The sequence below is a fragment of the Stegostoma tigrinum genome, unplaced genomic scaffold (assembly GCF_030684315.1).
Source record: "Stegostoma tigrinum isolate sSteTig4 unplaced genomic scaffold, sSteTig4.hap1 scaffold_208, whole genome shotgun sequence".
NCBI classification, from domain to species: domain Eukaryota; kingdom Metazoa; phylum Chordata; class Chondrichthyes; order Orectolobiformes; family Stegostomatidae; genus Stegostoma; species Stegostoma tigrinum.
The window spans coordinates 328,554-344,356 of NW_026728146.1; the positions used below are offsets into that span (position 1 = coordinate 328,554).

The 15,803-nt window shown below is 48.5% G+C and overlaps 1 long non-coding RNA gene across 1 annotated transcript in view; it reads right to left on the reverse strand.

Annotated features, from left to right (window-relative positions):
* The window catches only part of LOC132207925 (uncharacterized), a 61,048-nt gene extending 45,531 nt beyond the window's left edge, over positions 1-15,517 (reverse strand). Inside the window, exons 1-2 of the long non-coding RNA XR_009444005.1 lie at positions 15,361-15,517; positions 11,178-11,290 (exon numbers count right to left, since the gene is read on the reverse strand). This is a non-coding gene — a long non-coding RNA (uncharacterized LOC132207925). The remainder of the gene's footprint in view (positions 1-11,177; positions 11,291-15,360) is intronic.
* Positions 15,518-15,803: the final 286 nt, after the last annotated feature.

The following is a 15,803-nucleotide window of genomic DNA, read 5'->3' on the forward strand; positions in this document are numbered from 1 at the left end:
CCACACTCACTGCATTCCATTCCCCTCAGTCACTGCATCCCATTACCCTCAGTCACTGCATCCCATTTCACTCAGTGACTGCAACACATTTCACTCACTGACTGCATCCCATTTCACTAAGTGACTGAATCACATTTCACTCAGTCACTGCATTCAATATCATTCAGCCTCTGCATCACATTTAACTCAGTCACTGCATCCCATGTCCCTCACTCACTGCATCTCATTGCCCTCAGTCGCTGCATCCCATTGTCCTCAGTCACTGCATCCCACTTCACTCAGTCACTGCATCCCATTGCCCTCAGTCACTGCATCCCATTGCCCTCAGTCACTGCATCCCATTGCCCTCAGTCACTGCATCCCATTGCCCTCAGTCACTGCATCCCATTGTCCTCATTCACTGCATACCATTTCACTCAGTCACTGCATCCCATTACCCTCAGTTACTGCATCCCATTTCACTCAGTCACTGCATCCCATTACCCTCAGTCACTGCATCCCATTACCTTCAGTCGCAGGATCCCATTTCCAACAGACACTGCATACCATTTCCATCAGTCACTGCATCCCATTTCCCTCAGTCACTGCATCCCATGTCCCTCAGTCACTGCATCCCATGTCCCTCAGTCACTGCATCCCATTGCCCTCAGTCGCTGCATCCCATTGTCCTCAGTCACTGCATCCCACTTCACTCAGTCACTGCATCCCATTTCACTCAGTCACTGCATCCCATTAACTTCAGTCGCAGGATCCCATTTCAAACAGACACTGCATCCCATTACCGTCAGTCACTGCATCCCATTTCCCTCAGTCACTGCGTACCATTTCCATCAGTCACTGCATCCCAGTTCACTCAGTCTTGGCATCTCATTTCCCTCAGTCACTGCATCCCATTTCCCTCAGTCACTGCATCACATTTCCATCAGTCACTGCATCGCATTTCACTCAGTGACTGCAACACATTTCACTCACTGACTGCATCCCATTTCCCTCAGTCACTGCATCTCATTTCACTCAGTCACTGCATCCCATTTCACTCAATCACTGCATCCCATTTCCAACAGTCACTGCAGCCCATTTCACTAAGTCACTGCATCGCATTTCACTCAGTCACTGCATCACATTTCACTCAGTCACTGCATCCCATGTCCCACAGTCACTGCATCCCATTTTCATCAGTCACTGTTACCCGTATCTCTCAGACGCTGCATTCAATTTCCCACACTCACTGCATCCCATTCCCCTCAGTCACTGCATCCCATTACCCTGAGTCACAGTATGTCATTTCCCACAGTCACTGCATCTCCTTTCCCTCAGTCACTGCATCCCATGTCCCTCAGTCACTGCATCCCATGGTCCCTCAGTCACTCCTACCCAGTACCTCAGTCACTGCATCCCATTTCATTCAGTTACTGCGTCACATTTCCATCAGACACTGCAGCTCATGTCACTCATTCACTGCATCCCATTTCACGCAGTCACTGCGTCCCATTCCACTCAGTCAGTGCGTCACATTTCACTCAGGCACTGTATCCCATTTCCCTAAGTCACTGCACCCCAAGCCCGCAGGGGCACTGCATCCCGATTAACTCAGTCACTCCTTCCAGTACCTCAGTCACTGCATCGCATTTCACTCAGTCACTGCATCCCATTTCACTCAGTCACTGCATCCATTTCCATCAGTCACTGCATCCCATGACCCTCAGTCGCAGCATCCCATTTCCCACAGACACTGCATTTCCTTTCCCCAAGTCAGTGCATCTCATTTCCACCAGTCACTGCATCCCATTTCACACAGCCACTGCATCCCATTTCACACAGCCACTGCATCCCATTTCACACAGCCACTGCATCCCATTTCACACAGCCACTGCATCCCATTTCACACAACCACTGCATCCCATTTCACACAGCCACTGCATCCCATTTCACTCAGTCACTGCATCCCATGTCCCTCACTCACTGCATCTCATTGCCCTCAGTCGCTGCATCCCATTGTCCTCAGTCACTGCATCCCACTTCACTCAGTCACTGCATCCCATTGCCCTCAGTCACTGCATCCCATTGCCCTCAGTCACTGCATCCCATTGCCCTCAGTCACTGCATCCCATTGCCCTCAGTCACTGCATCCCATTGTCCTCATTCACTGCATACCATTTCACTCAGTCACTGCATCCCATTACCCTCAGTTACTGCATCCCATTTCACTCAGTCACTGCATCCCATTACCCTCAGTCACTGCATCCCATTACCTTCAGTCGCAGGATCCCATTTCCAACAGACACTGCATACCATTTCCATCAGTCACTGCATCCCATTTCCCTCAGTCACTGCATCCCATGTCCCTCAGTCACTGCATCCCATGTCCCTCAGTCACTGCATCCCATTGCCCTCAGTCGCTGCATCCCATTGTCCTCAGTCACTGCATCCCACTTCACTCAGTCACTGCATCCCATTTCACTCAGTCACTGCATCCCATTAACTTCAGTCGCAGGATCCCATTTCAAACAGACACTGCATCCCATTACCGTCAGTCACTGCATCCCATTTCCCTCAGTCACTGCGTACCATTTCCATCAGTCACTGCATCCCAGTTCACTCAGTCTTGGCATCTCATTTCCCTCAGTCACTGCATCCCATTTCCCTCAGTCACTGCATCACATTTCCATCAGTCACTGCATCGCATTTCACTCAGTGACTGCAACACATTTCACTCACTGACTGCATCCCATTTCCCTCAGTCACTGCATCTCATTTCACTCAGTCACTGCATCCCATTTCACTCAATCACTGCATCCCATTTCCAACAGTCACTGCAGCCCATTTCACTAAGTCACTGCATCGCATTTCACTCAGTCACTGCATCACATTTCACTCAGTCACTGCATCCCATGTCCCACAGTCACTGCATCCCATTTTCATCAGTCACTGTTACCCGTATCTCTCAGACGCTGCATTCAATTTCCCACACTCACTGCATCCCATTCCCCTCAGTCACTGCATCCCATTACCCTGAGTCACAGTATGTCATTTCCCACAGTCACTGCATCTCCTTTCCCTCAGTCACTGCATCCCATGTCCCTCAGTCACTGCATCCCATGGTCCCTCAGTCACTCCTACCCAGTACCTCAGTCACTGCATCCCATTTCATTCAGTTACTGCGTCACATTTCCATCAGACACTGCAGCTCATGTCACTCATTCACTGCATCCCATTTCACGCAGTCACTGCGTCCCATTCCACTCAGTCAGTGCGTCACATTTCACTCAGGCACTGTATCCCATTTCCCTAAGTCACTGCACCCCAAGCCCGCAGGGGCACTGCATCCCGATTAACTCAGTCACTCCTTCCAGTACCTCAGTCACTGCATCGCATTTCACTCAGTCACTGCATCCCATTTCACTCAGTCACTGCATCCATTTCCATCAGTCACTGCATCCCATGACCCTCAGTCGCAGCATCCCATTTCCCACAGACACTGCATTTCCTTTCCCCAAGTCAGTGCATCTCATTTCCACCAGTCACTGCATCCCATTTCACACAGCCACTGCATCCCATTTCACACAGCCACTGCATCCCATTTCACACAGCCACTGCATCCCATTTCACACAGCCACTGCATCCCATTTCACACAGCCACTGCATCCCATTTCACACAGCCACTGCATCCCATTTCACTCAGTCACTGCATCCCATTTCACTCAGTCACTGCATCCCATTTCACTCAGTCACTGCATCCCATTTCAAGCAGTCACTGCACCCCATTTCATCCAGCCTCTGCATCACATTTAACTCAGTCACTGCATCCCATTTACCTCAGTCACTGCATCCCACTTCACTCAATCACTGCAGGCCATTTCACTCATTGACTGCATCCTATTTCACTCTGACGCTGCGTCCCGTTTCCCTCAGTCACTGTATCCCATTACCGTCCGTCACGCCATCCTATTACTGTCAGTCACTGCATCCCATTACACTCAGTCACTGCATCCATTTGACACAGTCACAGCATCCCATTTCACTCAGTCACTGCATTCCATCTCCCTCAGTCACTGCATCCCATTTCCCACATACACGGAATCACCTTTCCCTCAGTCACTGCCTCCCATTACCCTCAGTCACAGCATCCCATTTCACTCAGTCACAGCATCCCATCTCCATCAGTCACTGCATCCCAGTTCACACATTCACTGCAGCCCATTTCACTCAGTCACTGCATCCCATTTCACTCAGTCACTGCAACCCATTTCCCACAGTCACTGGATCCCATTTCCCTCAGTCACTGGATCCCCTGAGACATAGTCACAGCATCCCAGTTTACTCAGCCACTGCAACCCAGTTCAATCAGTCTCGGCATCCCATTCCCCTCAGTCACTGCAATCCATTACCCTCAGACACAGCATGCCATTTCCCACAGTCAAGGCATCTCCTTTTCATCAGTCAACGCATCCCATTTCACTCAGTCACTGCATCCCATTTCACTCAGTCACTGCATCCCATTTCGCTCAGTCACAGCATCCTGTTTCCACAGTCACTGCGTCTCCTTTCCCTGAGACAATGCATCCCATTTCCATCAGTCAATGCATCCCATTTCCATCAGTCACTGCACCCATTTACATCAGTCACTGCATCCATTTGTCTCAGTCACGGCATCTCCTTTCCCTCAGTCACGGCATCTCCTTTCCCTCAGTCACGGCATCCCATTTCACTCAGTCACTGCATCCCATTTCACTCAGTCACTGCATCCCATTTAACGGAGACAGTAAATCCCATTCAATTGAGACAGTGCATCCATTTCCCTCAGTCACTGCAGCCCATTTCACTCAGTCACTGCAACCCATTTCCACAGTCACTGCATCTCCGTTCCCTCAGTCACAGCATCCCATTTCCATGAGTCACTGCATCGCATTCCCCTCAGTCACTGCATCGCATTCCCCTCAGTCACTGCATCGCATTCCCCTCAGTCACTGCATCGCATTCCCCTCAGTCACTGCATCGCATTCCCCTCAGTCATGCATCCCATTAACCTCAGTCACTGCATCCCAGGTCACTCAGTCACTGCATCTCCTTTCCTCAGTCACTGCAGCCCATTTCACGAAGTCACTGCTGCCCATTTCACTCAGTCACTGCGGCCCATTTAACTGTCACTGCATCCCATTTCCACAGTCACTGCATCCCATTCCCCTCAGACACAGCATGCTATTTCCCACAGTCACCGCATCTCCTTTCCTCCGTTACTGCATCCCATTTCACTCAGTAAGGGCAGCGCATTTCACTCATTCACTGCATCCCATTGCCCTCAGACACTGCATCCCATTTCCCTCAGTCACTGGATCCCATTTCCATCAGACACTGCATCCCATTTCCCTCAGTCACAGCACCCCTTTTCCCACAGTCAGTGCATCTCCTTTCCTCAGTCACTGCATCCCATTTCACTCAGTCACTGCAACCCATTTCGCACAGTCACTGCAGCCCACTTCTCGCAGTCACTGCATCCCATTTAAGAGTCACTGCATCCCAAAACCGTCAGTCACAGCATCCCATTTCTCTCAGTCACAGCATGCCATTTTCCACGTTCACTGCATCTCCTTTCCCTCAGTCACTGCATCCTATTAACCTCGGTCACAGCATCCCATTAACCTCAGTCACAGCATCCCATTTCACTCAGTCACAGCATTCCATCTCCCTCAGTCACTGCATCCCATTTCCCACATACACGGAATCACCTTTCCCTCAGTCACTGCCTCCTGTTACCCTCAGTCACGGCATCCCATTTCACTCAGTCACAGCATCTCCTTTCCATCAGTCACTGCGTCCCATTTCTCTCAGTCACTGCATCCCATTTCCCACAGTCACTGAATCCCATTTCCCTCATTCAGTGCATCCCATTTCCATCAAGCACTGCATCCCATTTATCGCAGTCACTGCGTCCCATTCCGCAAAATCACTGCATCCAATTCCCCACAGTCACTGCATCCCATTCCCCACAGACACGGCGTCCCATTCACTTGAGTCGCAGCATCCCATTTCAAACAGACACTGCATCTCCTTTCCCTCAGTCACTGCATCCCTATTCACACAGTCACTGCATCCCAGTTCACACAGCCACTGCATCCCATTGCATACAGCCACTGCATCCCATTGCATACAGCCACTGCATCCCATTGCATACAGCCACTGCATCCCATTTCACTCAATCATTGCATCCCATTTCACTCAATGCTTCACTTTACACTCAGTCAGGGCATCCCACTTCCATCTGTCACTGCGTCTCATTTCCTCAGTCACTGCATCTCCTTTCCACAGTCACGGCAATCCAATTTCACTCAGTCACTGCATCCCATTGCCCTCAGTCACTGCATCCCATTGCCCTCAGTCACTGCATCCCATTGCCCTCAGTCACTGCATCCCATTGCCCTCAGTCACTGCATCCCATTGCCCTCAGTCACTGCATCCCATTGCCCTCAGTCACTGCATCCCATTGCCCTCAGTCACTGCATCCCATTGTCCTCAGTCACTGCATCCCATTGTCCTCAGTCACTGCATCCCATTGTCCTCAGTCACTGCATCCCATTGTCCTCAGTCACTGCATCCCATTGTCCTCAGTCACTGCATCCCATTGTCCTCAGTCACTGCATCCGATTCCCCTCAGTCACTGCATCCATTTTCACTCAGTCACTGCATCCATTTTCACTCAGTCACTGCATCCATTTTCACTCAGTCACTGCATCCATTTTCACTCAGTCACTGCATCCCATTACCCTCAGTCACTGCATCCCATTACCCTCAGTCACTGCATCCCATTTCACTCAGTCACTGCATCCCATGACCCTCACTCACTGCATCCCATTTCACTCAGTCACTGCATCCCATTACCCTCACTCACTGCATCCCATTACCCTCAGTCACTGCATCCCATTACCCTCAGTCACTGCATCCCATTACCTTCAGTCACTGCATCCCATTTCCAACAGACACTGCATTCCATTTCCCTCAGTCACTGCATACCATTTCCATCAGTCACTGCATCCCAGTTCACTCAGTCTCGGCATCTCATTTCCCTCAGTCACTGCATCCCATTTCCCTCAGTCACTGCATCCCATTTCCCCAGTCACTGCATCTCCTTTCCACAGTCACGGCAATCCCATTTCACTCAGTCACTGCATCCCATTTCACTCAGTCACTGCATCCCATTTCACAGAGTCACTGCATCTCCTTTCCATCAGTCACTGCGTCCCATTTCACTTAGTCACAGCGTCCCATTTCCCTCAGTCACTGCATCCCATTTTCCACATTCACTGCATCTCCTTTCCCTCAGTCAATGCGTCACATTCCACTGAGTCACTGCATTCCATTCCACAGTGTCACAGCATCCCATTTCACTCAGTGACTGCAACCCATTACCCTCAGTCACTGCATCCCATTTCCATCAGTCACTGCATCCCATTCATCTCAGTCACTGAATCCCATTTCCCTCATTCACTGCATTCCATTTCCATCAGTCACTGCATCCCATTTATCGCAGTCACTGCATCCCATTCCGCACAGTCACTGCATCCCATTCCCCACAGTCACTGCATCCCATTCCCCACAGTCACTGCATCCCATTCCCCACAGACACGGCATCCCGTTCACTTGAGTCGCAGCATCCCATTTCAAACAGACACTGCATCTCCTTTCCCTCAGTCACTGCATCCCGATTCACACAGTCACTGCATCCAAGTTCACACAGCCACTGCATCCAATTTCACACAGCCACTGCATCCCATTTCACACAGCCACTGCATCCCATTTCACACAGCCACTGCATCCCATTTCACTCAATGCTTCACTTTACACTCAGTCAGGGCATCCCATTTCCATCTGTCACTGCGTCCCATTTCCATCAGTCACTGCGTCCCATTTCCATCAGTCACTGCGTCCCATTTCCATCAGTCACTGCATACCATTTCCATCAGTCACTGCATACCATTTCCATCAGTCACTGCATCCCAGTTCACTCAGTCTCGGCATCTCATTTCCCTCAGTCACTGCATCTCCTTTCCATCAGTCACTGCGTCCCATTTCACTTTGTCACTGCGTCCCATTTCCATCAATCACTGCATCCCATTTCCCAGTCACTGCATCCCATTTCCCTCAGTCACTGCATCCCATTGTCCTCAGTCACTGCATCCCATTGTCCTCAGTCACTGCATCCCATTTCACTCAGTCACTGCATCCCATTAACTTCAGTCGCAGGATCCCATTTCAAACAGACACTGCATCCCATCTCCGTCAGTCACTGCATCCCATTTCCATCAGTCACTGCATCCCGCTCACTCAGTCTCGGCATCTCATTTCCCTCAGTCACTGCATCCCATTTCCCTCAGTCACTGCATCCCATTTCACTCAGTCACTGCATCCCATTTCACTCAGTCACTGCATCCCATTTCACTCAGTGACTGCATCCCATTTCACTCAGTGACTGCAACACATTTCACTCACTGACTGCATCCCATTTCACTCAGTGACTGAATCACATTTCACTCAGTCACTGCATCCCATTTCAAGTAGTCACTGCATCCCATTTCATTCAGCCTCTGCATCACATGTAACTCAGTCAGTGAATCCCATTTCACTCCGTCAGTGCTTCCCATTTCACTCAATCACTGCATCCCATTTCACTCAATCATTGCATCTCCTTCACCACAGTCACTGCATCCCATTTCCAACAGTCATTGTTTCCCGTATCTCACAGACGCTGCATTCAATTTCCCACACTCACTGCATCCCATTTCCCACAGTCACAGCATAACCTTTCCCTCAGTCTCTGCGTCGCATTTCACTCAGCCGTTGCATCCCATGTCCCTCAGTCACTGCATCACATGTCCCTCAGTCACCTCATCTCATTTCACTCAGTCACCGCATCCCATTTCACGCAGTCACTGCATCCCATGTCCCTCAGTCACTGCATCCCATGTCCCTCAGTTACTGCATCCCATTGCCATCAGTCACTGCATCTCATTTCACTCAGTCAAAGCATCCCATTTCCCTCATTCACTGCATCCCATTTCCCTCAGTTACTGCATTCCATTTCACTCAGTCAATGTATCTCATTTCACTGAGTCACTGCATCCCATTTCCATCAGTCACTGCATCCCATTTCACTCAGTCACTGCACCCCAAGCCCGTGTGTCACAGGATCCGATGTCCCTCAGTCACTGCATCCCATTTCACTCAGTCAGTGCGTCCCTTTTCGGTCAGGCACTGTATCCCACTTCCGTCAGTCACTGCAACCCAAGCCCGCTCGGGCACTGATTCCCTATTAACTCAGTCACTCCTTCCCAGTACCTCTGTCACTGCATCCCATGTCCCTCAGTCACTGCATCCCATGTCCCTCAGTCACGGCATCGCATGTCCCTCAGTCACGGCATCGCATGTCCCTCAGTCACGGCATCGCATGTCCCTCAGTCACGGCATCGCATGTCCCTCAGTCACGGCATCCCATGTCCCTCAGTCACGGCATCCCATGTCCCTCAGTCACGGCATCCCATGTCCCTCAGTCACGGCATCCCATGTCCCTCAGTCACGGCATCCCATGTCCCTCAGTCACGGCATCCCATGTCCCTCAGTCACTGCATCCCATGTCCCTCAGTCACTGCATCCCATGTCCCTCAGTCACTGCATCTCATTTCACTCAGTCACTGCATCCCATTCCACTCAGCCAATGCATCGCAGTGACTGAATCACAGTTCACTCAGTCACTGCATCCCATTTCCATCAGTCACTGCATCCCATTTCCAACAGTCACTGCATCGCCGTTCCTCAATCACTGCATGCTATTTCACTCAGTCTCTGCAGCCCATTTCACCTCAGTCACTGCATCCCATTACCATCAGTCACTGCATCCCATTACCATCAGTCACTACATCCCATTACCCTCAGTCACAGCATCCCATTTCACTCAGTCACAGCATCCCATCTCCATCAGTCACTGCATCCCATTTCACTCAGTCATTGTATCTCACTCCATACATGCACCACTATGAAAAAAATCCGGTCCACTTTAAATCTTCCCTCTCTCATTTTTAACCTATTCCCTCCAGTTTTGGATTCCAGCAACCCGGGGAAAAGATCTTGGCTGTTCGCTCTATCCAAATCCCTCGTAATTGTATAAACTTCTATATGGTCAGCCCTGAACTCCAAAGTTCCAAGAAATAGCTGCCTGTTCAAGTCCACGGTATACCTCCAAACTCCGATGCTGGTAACATCCTTGTAGATCTTCTCTGAACCCTTTCAAGTTTACAACACACAACAATACAGCGCAGAACAGGCCCTTCGGCCCTCAAGGTTGCGCCGACATCCTTCCTCTCGCAAGGAGACTAAAATCGATTGCAGTATTCCAAAAGCAGCCGAAACAACGTCCTATATGGCTGCTAAGTGATCTCCCAACTCCGATACTCAATGCACTGACCGATAAAGGCGAGCACACCAAATGTCTCCTTCATATCCTTTCTACCGGTGGCTGTACTTTGATGGAACTACGAAACTGCACTCCAGCGTCTCTTTATTAAGCAACACTCCCCACAACCTTCAGTGTAAGCGTGCTGCCCTGATTTGCCTTTCCAAAATGTAGCACCTCACATTTGTCTAACCTCAACTCCATCTGCCATTCCACAGTTTATTGGCCCTTGTCAATGTCCCATTGTATTCTGAGGTGACCTTCTTGGCTGGCTACTACACCTTCAATCATTGGGAAACTTACTAACCACACCTTCTATTTTCATGTCCAAATCATTGCATCACTTCAACTCCCCCTCCCGCTCCCTGAATGACACGTCCATCCTGGGCCTCTTCCAGTGTCACAACCAAACCACCCAGAAACTGGAGGAGCAGCACCTCATATTCCGCCTCGGGAGCTTCCAACTCAATAGCCTCAATGTGGACTTGGCCACCCTCAAAATCTCCCCACCCGCCAGCCTCATCCCAACACTAGTTCCTCCCCTCAGCCCCGCCTCCATGACCTGTCCGCCTCCTCTCCCACCTATCCACTCCTCCCACCTCACTGACCAACTCCCACCACTGCTTGGAATTATTCTTCTTTTCACACTTCATCAGCTCGATGTTATTTCTAAAATCTATTTTCCAATTGTTGGAAAAAGTGAGATAAAGAGAAGTAAAAGAAGTTACATTCTTACCACTCCGGAAATCTCTGAATATTCTTCTGTTGAAAGGCCGCCAAGGAACGATGCAATTCTTTTGTCACAAACGCTGTGAGGGAGACATCTTTTTCGGTTCCACTAACTCCACCCTAAGGAAGACAAACCCACATAACATATCTAGTGACTTAAAACATACTCTATTGTTGCCCAAGGTGGAGACCTGGATGAACACAGCAGGTCAAGCAGCATGAGAGGAGCAAGAAAGCTGATGTTTCGGGACGAGACCCTACTTCAGAAAATTGGCGCTGGAGAACCTGAGATAACAAGGTGTAGAGCCGGATGATACTGCTTGGCCTGCTGTGTTCATCCAGCTTTACACCTTCTTATCTCAGATTCTCCAGCATCTGCAGTTCCTACTACCTCTATTGTTGCCCTTTCACTTTACTGAACTAATATGAGCCAGTAGTTTGGTTTAGGCTCGTGTAATCTTACGGTTATTGGCCTGTACAAAATCCTGAATTAATTTTGATTGACTGACGGGAGGAGAGATGAATTTTAGAGAAATTTTTGTTTTCTACCAATTTGCAGAGTGCATCGTGGGCGATTGAAGGACAGTGTTATTATCCTCCAGGTCTGTGGACTGCATCATTACCAACTTGCCCATTTGCATACACATAAAATATTCATTATGTACCAATGAAACATAATAAACCAATACTGCGTACTAAAAACAACGCTCACATATCAATGGAAATTTAAATATTTATCATAGAGTTTGAAGGATTGAATTCAATGATACAAAGCAAAAACCAGTGAAGATGAGTGCAGTTGGTCAGCACTTTTGCCACTAAGTGGAGGTTGGCAGTTTGAGGCCACCCAGGAACAAGCAAGCTCTGTCTAACTCCAAGGGCAGCACGGTGGCTCAGTGGTTAGCACTGCTGACTCACAGCGCCAGGGACCCAGGTTCGATCCCACCGTTGGACGATTTTCCGTGCGGAGTTTGTACATTCTGCCCATGCCTGCATGGGTTCCTGCTGGGTGCTCTGGTTTCCTCCCACAGTCCAAAGATGTGCAGGCTCAGTGTATGGGCCATGCCAAACTTGCCCATTGTTTTTAGGGATGTGTAGATTAGGTGTGTTAGTCATGGGAAATGTAGGGTTACTGAGGAAAGGGTCGGGGGATGAGTCAGGGTGAGACGCTCTTTGGAGGGTGGCCGTGGACTTCTTGGGTCAAAATGGGCTTGTTTCCACACCGTAGGGATTCTATGATATGGAAGTATCTTTTGAAGTGGACATTCATGGGTATGCTATAACAGAGACCATGAAATACTGCACAACAAACATTTGGAACTAGACTGTCAATTCAGACATAGCATCAAAAAAGGTCATGGAAGTCGTCACCGATATAAAGCAGGATTGATGAAAATCCAGCAGGAAATGGTGTCAAAAGGCACAGTATCTTTTATTCATCTCCAGTTACTTTGTCCAAGGCACTGGATGCTGGCAGGATTGAAACATTTCAGAAATGCTTCACAAATCACATATAAGGACCTGCACATCTTTGAACAATGGGAGGAAACTGCAGCACCTGGCGGAAGCCCCTCGCAGACGCGGGGAGGACGTGTCAATTCCACACAGATAGTTACCCAAGACTGGAATCTCAATTGGCTCCCCAGTGCATGAGCAGCTCTAACCACTGAGCAACTACCTTGCCCAGAAGGGGTTTTATAAGCGCATACATTATTTCCATTAAGACAGATCCAATCCTCTATGTCCAATCAAAATAACATATTGTAGATATCATGACAACAATCATAAATGATTTTGAATAAGTAAATCAAAAAACTTGAAATAGTTTCCAAGCCTAAATACTAGATATGTTGCAGTTAAGATGAATAGCGCAACAACAAAAAGGCCATATTTTATGTGACCATCGGTAACACTTGAAAACTTGCAACAATTTGTCGCCAGTAGTGCTCTGAAGTGGCTTGATGGTGCACTCCTTCATACACTGGAATGAAACTCCAAAGATCACAAATTCTCCATCCATACCATGTTGTAACAGTGACTGCATCAACCTGTGTTTATGCGCCTGACTGGAAACCCACACAACATGCATAAACAAAAAAATAATCTAAGGTAATAGGAGAAAAAAATGTATGTATGCAACGTCTTTGAAAAGCAATTATTTGTCGTGGCTGCAAGCCCATAAGGAATCTCGTTTCACAGATTATATTCATTTGCACTGCAGGTCATGCCAGTCAGAATCAGTTTTCGTTTCATGACAGATAACTAAAATGTCCATTGCAATGAACTTTGGTTGATCAGAAGATTTTAAGTAAGGACTATGTCTTGTGTGAGCTGACGGCATTAGGGGATGGAGAAGGTACACGCACTGCTGGCATCTTGACACCATTGAATGAGCAAGCGTGGACGCAAAGGTTGTAACAGGTAACAACTGTACAGGCAATATCTTTTGAGCTCCTTCCGAGCAGGCCTGTAATACTCTCAAGCTGTGCTAGACCCTCACTTCCTCCACCTTACGTACGCTGCTTTTTCTTTTTGACAAGTAGCACCTCTGTACCCGTCATCCAAGGCTCCTTAATCTTACCCCTTCTTATCTGTCTCAGAGGAACAAATTTATACATCACTCGCAACAACTGCTCCTTGAACAGCCTCCACATGTCTGCTGCGCCCTTTCTGTGGAACAATTGCTCCCAATCTGTACTTCCCAACTCCTGTCTGATAGCATCATAGTTTCCTTGACCCCAGTGAAATATCTTCCCCTGGTAACTGCTCCTTTCCCTTTCCATGGCTATGGTAAATGGGAGGCTCTTGCGGTCACTGTCGCCAAAGTGTTCTCCCACCACGAGATCTGACACCTGTCCTGGCTCATCGCCGAGCACCAAATCCAAAATGGCCTCCCGCCTCGTCGGCCTGTCCACATACTGAGTCAGGAAACCCTCCTGAACACACCTGACAAAAACGGCTCCATCCAAACCATCTGCACTGAGGAGGTTTCAATCTATATTGGGAAAGTTGAAGTCACCCATAACAACAACCCTGATACGTTTGCACTTTTCAACAATCTGCCGGCCAATGAGTTCTTCGATCTCCCAACTGCTATTTGGTGTCTGTAGAAAACCCCCAGTGAAGTGACTGCTGCCTTGCTGTTCCGAACTTCCACCCACACTGACTCAGTCGACAAACCTTCCTTGGCAACCTCAGCCCATACAACCGCAGTAGACGAGTCCTCAAAGGTTCTTTCAGCCGCCGTGATACTGTCCTTGACCAACAAAGCCACACCTCCCCCTCTTTTACCACCTTCCCAGACCTTATGAAAGATCTAAACCCGAGAACCTGCAACATCCATTCCTGACCCTGCTCTATCCATGTCTCCGAAATGGCCACAACATCGAAGTCCCAGGTACCTATCCAAGCTGCAAGCTCACCTACATTATTCCGGATACTCGTGGCATTAAAGTCGTCACACTTCAATCCAGCTTGCTGTCTGCCAGCACACTTCTGTGTCAGTGAGGTCCTGACCATGTCCTCCCTACGCTCATCCTCCTGTGTACTAGGACTACACCTCAGTTTCCCATCCCCCTTCTGAGCTCGTTTAAATCCAACCGAATGGCACAAGCCAATTTCCCACCCAGGATATTCGTGACATCACAGACCCTGGCACCTGGTAGACAACACACCAATCGTGAGTCTCTTTCGTTCCCGGCAAATCTTCTATCAGTCCCACGAACTATTGAGTCCCCAATGACTATCACTCTCTTCCTATCCCCGCTTCCCTTCTGTGCAAGAGGGACAGACTCTGTGCCAGAGACCTGCACCCTACTGCATACCCGTGCTAAGTCATCCCCCGGAACAGTATCCAAAATGGTATAGTTGTTTTTCAGGGGAGCTACTGCAGGGGATTTCAGGGGAACGACCAAAGGGAAAGGTTAGTCAAGCTACACCGGGTAAACGTGCATTTTTGGCTGAAGAAACATGTGTTTCAATGTGTGCTAATGGAAGAAGCCATGGAGTCAAAGCTAAACATTTCGACAAGAAGACAACCATTCTTAAAAGCAGCATACAGCGTAAAAAAGAAATGAGCTGCTTTAATATCCACTTAAAATTTATGTGGAATATCAGATGGAATTTTCTTATTGACTCCATTGTGCAATCATGTCGAGCTAAAAATTTTAACTGCATTGATTAATACTAACCAGAAACGGACTTTGTAGTAAATGGTTTGACGGTTTTCTGTATCTGGAACATCCCTTTTCCTTCTCGAACGAAGATCGTACCAACCTATGGTACCAAACTGTGAGTCAAACGGATGGGACACAATCTTTAAATTCCTCATCAAAACAGTCTAATCGTATGGTTCTGTGCAATAAAAGAGAAAGAATAAACATGTTTCCCACAATTTTGCTGATGTTTACGAACAGAATGCTCAAATTCAAAAAGTTTGGGCTGGCATGTCTGCTTCCTCCAGCCTGTTTAAACTGTTCCATTCAATGTGAAATTTGTGATAAGTTTTAGCACACAGGTCTATGTGATCAGCGCCACCACCTTCTATTAGTCATACATGCTTTCCCCCTCTTCCTGTAATACATTCCTTGAAGTGTTCAATGAGATTTTGATTTTAAATCTTATCGTCATATTC